The 6,326-nt window shown below is 60.6% G+C and overlaps 1 long non-coding RNA gene across 1 annotated transcript; it reads right to left on the bottom strand.

Annotated features, from left to right (window-relative positions):
- Positions 1-2,991: 2,991 nt before the first annotated feature.
- On the bottom strand, positions 2,992-3,958 carry LOC137465993 (uncharacterized). The gene is made up of 3 exons (XR_010994931.1): positions 3,841-3,958; positions 3,583-3,701; positions 2,992-3,429 (listed from the first exon to the last, which is right to left on the bottom strand). It is a non-coding gene; the product is annotated as an uncharacterized lncRNA (long non-coding RNA).
- Positions 3,959-6,326: the final 2,368 nt, after the last annotated feature.

The raw sequence follows: 6,326 nt of genomic DNA, 5'->3' as shown, positions 1-6,326 counted from the left end.
GTGGACCCGAGGAGGAGCCAGGCTAAAGACTCCTTGGAACATCTAAACTAGCTTGGGGGAAGGTTTAAATACGCAGAATTGCTTATACTATAGGCTGATGCAAAGAAAAGCTATGTAGAGGGGGTCTCCGAAAGAGCCGGGTGCGCTCTTGGCTGAATGCCAAGCAACCGGCCGTTAAATTTTGCTTAATTTTATATCCTATTGTCCTTTATTAAACTGCTACGTTTACCAGGAAAGTGAACCGCGTTTTTCACACATCTGTGCAGGTTTCCTGGACAGGCAATTTTTTAGTAGCAGGCTGTTGCAAAATACAACAAGCCGGCAAATTCGTACCAACACGTTCTGTTCTAGGGTAAAAACCAAAGCAACCACAGCAGACTGCACCATCTTCTCCACTTACTGTACGTGGAAATCCATGCAGATTTCAATCTGACCTTCACCTCGGGGCTCTGGGCCTGTGCTGCAGGCTCACCTGCCTCTCCCTTCTCCGAATCGGCGGAGGAAGAAGCGGAGCCGTCTGCGGTGTTCCTCGAGGCGACGACGGCAGGAGAAGGCGGACGGGAGCAGGGCTCACGCGGGGCTGAGCAGGGAGCAGTGCCCTCGTGGCCCTGGGCGTGTTCTGCAAACTCCCCACACTCCTCTTTCTCCCACAGAGAGAGAGGACCAGCACCTGGAGGAGACTGTGGCAGTTCTGGACAGGGACTCCCCGCCGACAGCTGCCATGCGCGACAGCAAGCAGGAGGGCCCTGGTGCCCGGCAGCCAGGTGAGGGCAAAGCCGCCCTCCCACAGCCTGGCCCAGGGACGCTTGTGGCTGCTCAGCCATGCCGTGGCTGGGAGCCTCCTTCCTCCCCAAGTGGGGCCCAGCTGGGCCGGGGGGCAGCTCCTGGAACACCCGTGCCCGCAATGGCCCCTGCTCTGCAAGGCCTCCGGCCCTGCCCATCAGCCAGGCAGGCAGGCAGGCAGGCAGGGACAGAGCAGCCCTTGGGGCCGATGCTGCTGCAGCCAAAGAGCCCCGCAGAGGTGCTCATGCCCGCTGCCATTGGCTCTGTCCCCTGCAGCCTGCGTGCTGTGTCGCCGTGCAGAGGCTGACTCCTGTGCTTCCCCAGGCCCTGTCAACAGCTCCTGTGCTGCCCAGGGCACCCACGGCCGCTGCTGGCTTCTCACTCTGACCAGAACCAGCTGGGGCGTGACGGCTCTGCTGCTCTGGGCCCGGCTCTCGGGCAGAGCACCCGCGTGTCCCTGGGCTGGGGGCAGTGCCCAGGCCGGGCTTGGCAGAGCCCGTCCGCTCCTGGAGGGCTGGGGGCTCTGCTCTGTTCCGGCCTGGCCTGGGTCCATGAGAGCCTTTGGCATTCCCGCTTGCCCTTACAGCTGCCAGGCATGAGCCGGAGCTCAATGGCCTCAGCCTGGCCGGACAGTCAGGACTGGAGCCTTCCCGTGGCTCCCCAGCACCCAAGACCATCAGCCCCAGCTCGGAAACACTGCCTAACAGGGTTTGCCAATATTTTTTCCTGTTAGATCGTTGAAGGGATTTTGAAAGTAACATTCTTTGGCAACTTCTTCGAGGAACAAAAGTGACACGCTTCTAAGCAGTAAAAGGTTTATTGGTTTCCTCGTATTTTCTATCTGGTACCCGTCTGCTTCCTTCGGTGTTCCGGAAAATAATGAAAATCTAACAAATTCTTCGGAGAAGGTTCTGGATCCGCTATGAGGAGAGGTCTCTAAATTCACTCTTTCTCTTAAATACATTCTTTACATAGAGTTAAGTAGCTGCTCCTGTAACAGACAAAGATGTCGTGGTTTACCTGACTGGACAACACCACATGATGTTATCCACACCGGCACACTAAAACGCTTTTGTTCCCGGGGAGTTACGAAGTTGCAGGCTCTTCTCGAGGGCCTGAGTTAATTCTCAGGCAAAGGTCCCAAATGGTCATCGGGGGCAGAGTCCTGCGCATCCTCTTTGTCCCAGGATATTTCCACTGTCTTTTCTGGTTTGTTCTTTCAAGGTCCAAGCAAGTCTTTGAAATCAGCAGCAATATAGTGATCGATTTCTTCAGGCGCTTGAGGCAGTGTGTCACTCTCTTCTCTCTTCTTCCTTTTGGCTTTACTGAATGAGATTGCTCAAGGATAGCAAGACAGCACACATCCTTTTCCAAGAGAGCTTCCCTAAGAGCCACCTTGCTCTGAATGTCTCCCTAACCCTATCCAAGCCCATCAAGGAGTGCTTCACTTTCAAGAGAAAGCAGTGCGGAAGCATCTGAGGTTGGAGTCTAAAGGCAGGAACAAGAGTCCTTTTTAATTAGCCACATCATTTAAGTGACTTTTCACTTAATACATGGTGAGACAGAAATCAAGGTATTTAGCATAAGACTACTTTCCTGCCAGTAGAAATGCCAAGAGCGAATTCGGTTTGCTCACAGACCTGCAAATCTCAAGGTCCCTGTACGGACCGTTCTCACCTTCACTTCCGGCAGCGAACAGACGGACCAGAAAGAAAAGACGACACTAGGTGCTGCTGTTGGAGGTCCCAGGTGAGGCCCGACGTCGCTGGCGGGAGCGGTTGCTCCTGCGGGACATCCCTGACGGCGTCCCCCTGCGCCTGGGCCTCTCAGCGCTGGCTGCTGTCCTCCTGCTCCTGCCACGGCGACTCCTGGGGCAGGCAGGTGCACTTAGGGCCCGGCCTTGCTGGCGGGCGCGGCTGCGTCCGGGGCATGCCCGTGGCGATGTTTGCCTTCGCCTGGGCCTCTCAGCGCTTGCTGCTGTCCTGTGGCTCATGTCACGGCGACTCCTGGACTGGACAGGTGGGCTCTGGGCCTGACCTTGCTGGTGGGCGCGGCTGCGTCCGGGGGATGCCCGTGGCGATGTCTGCCTTCGCCCGGGCGTCTCAGTCCTTGGTCTTGTCCTGCTGCTCCTGTCACGGCGACTCCTGGGGCGGACAGGTGCACTTAGGGCCCGACCTTGCTGGCGGGCGCGGCTGCGTCCGGGGGATGCCCGTGAAGGTGTCTCCCTTCGCCTGGGCCTCTCAGCCCTTGTTGTTGTCCTGCTGCTCCTGTCACGGCGACTCCTCAATCGGACGGGTCCATCTGGGGCCCGACCTGGCTGGCGAGAGCGGGTTCGCCTGCGGCCGGGCCCAGCACGTCTGGAATGGACCCTGTCCCCAGAGTCAGGGGAGTTGTTGTACGTTGACCTTGATGTGCTGGGGCTGCTGGTGGCCAGCGAGGAAGACGGCAGAGACTGCTGCCATGCTGTGTGTTGCTGGCTGCTGCGGCCGCTGGGCTCTGCAGAGGAAGACTGGGGATCCAGCCCCGATGGCACCGGGGTGCGGGAGCTGGGGCTGATGGCCTCAGATTCTGGGGAGCCATGAGCAGGCTCCAGTCCTGACTGTCTGATCCGGCTGGGGCCACTGAGCTCTGACTCATCCCTGGAAGCTGTAAGGCCAAGCAGGAATGTCAAAGACCACCCAGGCCCGAGGCAAGCCAGGCCAGAGCAGAACCCCCAGCCCTTCAGGAGCAGAGGGGCTCTGCCCAGCCCGGCCTGGGCACTGTCCCCAGCCCAGGGGCACCGGCTGCTTTGCCTCATACCCGTTCCGAGACCAGCACAGCTGTCACACTCCCAGCTCTGTATGCGGTTTCTCAGGCCAGAGCAGCGCCTGTGGGTGCCCTCAGCAGCGCAGGAGGAGCACAGGAGCAGTTCCCAGGGCCTGAGGAGGCAAAGGGGCTCATGGACAACGTGTCCACAGCACAGGATTGTCCAGACACGTTCTTCTCTTTCTTTCCCCCTTGAGCCCTTGAAGTGACACACGTACCCTGCAGAGCCTCAGGTGCAGCTCCCCAACTTACCCCTCTTCCTCTGCCTCCTCCCTGCCTCCCGGGTAAAGGCAGTCCCTGGCATTGCACCTGCTGTGCCGCTCTCCTAGATCCGCAAAGGCGTCGTTGTCCTCCCATGTTGGCAGTCTGATGGAGAAAGGGAAAGCTGATGAGTTTCTGATGTCGTGCCCTCATGGAGGTACAGGTTGTCCCTGCTCTTTCTCCAGCGCTTTTCCAAGTCCTGCGTGAAGTTGAAGCCCAGACTCACGGGACAGGGCAGGGCCAGGACTGCTGGGGCAGGGCCTGGCACAGCACAGCACTTGCACCTCCTGTCCTGGGAGCCAGGCAGAAGGACACCAACCTGAAAGGGATTCGGATCCCCACGATGAACATTTGTACAAGAAATTCTCCCGTGTCCCTGCACAGGGGGCAGCGGAGGGAAAAAAGACCAGCGCGCATGGCCTGTCCCTGCAGGGCAAACAGAAGCAGGGTGAGCAAGGCCCTGGTGCCGCTGGGCACCTGCTGTGGCCCGGGGCTGAGGGGATGGCTCCTACCTGGATGCAGTCCCTGTGGAACCAGGCCCTTTTGCACGCTGGGCACACCAGGGTTCGGAAGGTCTTTCTATCCTCCACAGGCTCCATGCAGATGGGGCAGTCGGTGCCCGGCTCTGGAGTCGCCTCCACGTCCTGCTCTGGACGGTGCTCAGGGCAGAAGGAGCTGGAGGAAAATGGATGGGCAAAGTGAGAAATGCAACACCGTTCCACAGGGGTGGCCAGAAGGGGCGAGGAGGTACCTGTATGGGGTAACGTATACATTGACACAGCCGCCCTCCTTGGCACAGGGCAGGTGGAACCATCTGTCACAGTCCTCCTTGCAACACATGATGGTTGCCCCGCTCTGGCCACAGACGCAGCAGCGCTGGAAAGAGCCAAGCAGCGCCATCAGCAGCAGCCTCGGGGCCTCCCCAGGCAGCCCCACGGCTCCGGGCAGGGCGTAGGATGTGGCCACTGCTGGGCCTCAGCCCACAGAGCCGTCTGGTGGAGGAGCCTCCTGTGCCAGAGCCTCGGTGCAGCTGCCGGGAGCCAGACTTTGTCCCCCAGCTGGCCGGAAGGGCAGGCCTTTCATTCCAAGTGTCTGGGCTCAGCTCTGGCAAACCTCGCCTGGCACAAATCTCCCTGCTCTTGTCAGGCGCTCACCTTTTGTGCCGCCCGCCAGACTGCAATTTGGATATCTCGAGGAAGAAACCCCATGAGTCCGACACGACGGTTCTCTTGTCGAGAAAGTAGAGTGGCAAAGAACTGCAGCAAAGGGGACGAGCAGATGAGGAGAGAGAGGCAGGAATTGCCCGTTGCAATGGTGGAGGGAGCACCCAGAGCCACTCACCAGGCAGAACGCGTGGGCACAGAGCCCGCACTTCTCCAGTTGGTCGCCGCAGATGTCCGGGTCGGCCTCTGCACGGTGACACAGCACGCAGGCTGCAGGGGACAGAGCCAATGGCAGCGGGCATGAGCACCTCTGCGGGGCTCTTTGGCTGCAGCAGCATCGGCCCCAAGGGCTGCTCCGTCCCTGCCTGCCTGCCTGCCTGCCTGGCTGATGGGCAGGGCCGGAGGCCTTGCAGAGCAGGGGCCATTGCGGGCACGGGTGTCCCAGGAGCTGCCCCCCGGCCCAGCTGGGCCCCACTTGGGGAGGAAGGAGGCTCCCAGCCACGGCATGGCTGAGCAGCTCCCGCCTCGCCCTGCCTCTGCCCTGGGCCTGCCACATCGCCTGCCACAAGCGTCCCTGGGCCAGGCTGTGGGAGGGCGGCTTTGCCCTCACCTGGCTGCCGGGCACCAGGGCCCTCCTGCTTGCTGTCACGCATGGCAGCTGTCAGCGGGGTGTCCCTGTCCAGAACTGCCACAGTCTCCTCCAGGTGCTGGTCCTCTCTCTCTGTGGGAAAAAGAGGAGTGTGGGGAGTTTGCAGAACAGGCCCAGGGCCACGAGGGCACTGCTCCCTGCTCAGCCCCGCGTGCGCCCTGCTCCTGTCCGCCTTCTCCTGCCGTCGTCGCCTCGAGGACCACCGCAGACGGCTCCGCTTGTTCCTCCGCCGATTCTGGGAATGGAGAGGCAGGTGAGCCTGCAGCACAGGCCCAGAGCCCGAGGTGTGGGGTTCCTCTGGTCGCTGGGCAGCAGCGTTCCTGCCCTGCCTTCTCCTCGCGTTGTCAGGTCGCACTGAGCCACGGCCTGAGCCCAGCGTTGCCTCTTGTGGCCTTGGTCGCACGGGTCACAATGGCCACGCTGACATCAGCATCGTGCAGCCAACATTGGGCAGCCATGGCCTCAGGTGCCTGGCAACCACTTGAGGCGGCCCCCTTGGGAACCCAGGTTCTGGGATGGCTGCGAAGGTTTGGTCAGCAGGGAACCAGGCAGGGACTCCTGCAGCAAGTGCAGGGTCAAATGCCAGGCCCCGAGGCAACCATCGGGCACTGCTCTGCTGCTGCTCCTGGTGCTGCTCCTGCAAGTTTCATACAGACACGGAGCTA

Source organism: Anomalospiza imberbis, unplaced genomic scaffold (genome assembly GCF_031753505.1).
Source record: "Anomalospiza imberbis isolate Cuckoo-Finch-1a 21T00152 unplaced genomic scaffold, ASM3175350v1 scaffold_126, whole genome shotgun sequence".
In the NCBI taxonomy this organism is placed as follows: domain Eukaryota; kingdom Metazoa; phylum Chordata; class Aves; order Passeriformes; family Viduidae; genus Anomalospiza; species Anomalospiza imberbis.
This window is presented reverse-complemented; position numbering and strand designations above follow the sequence as displayed.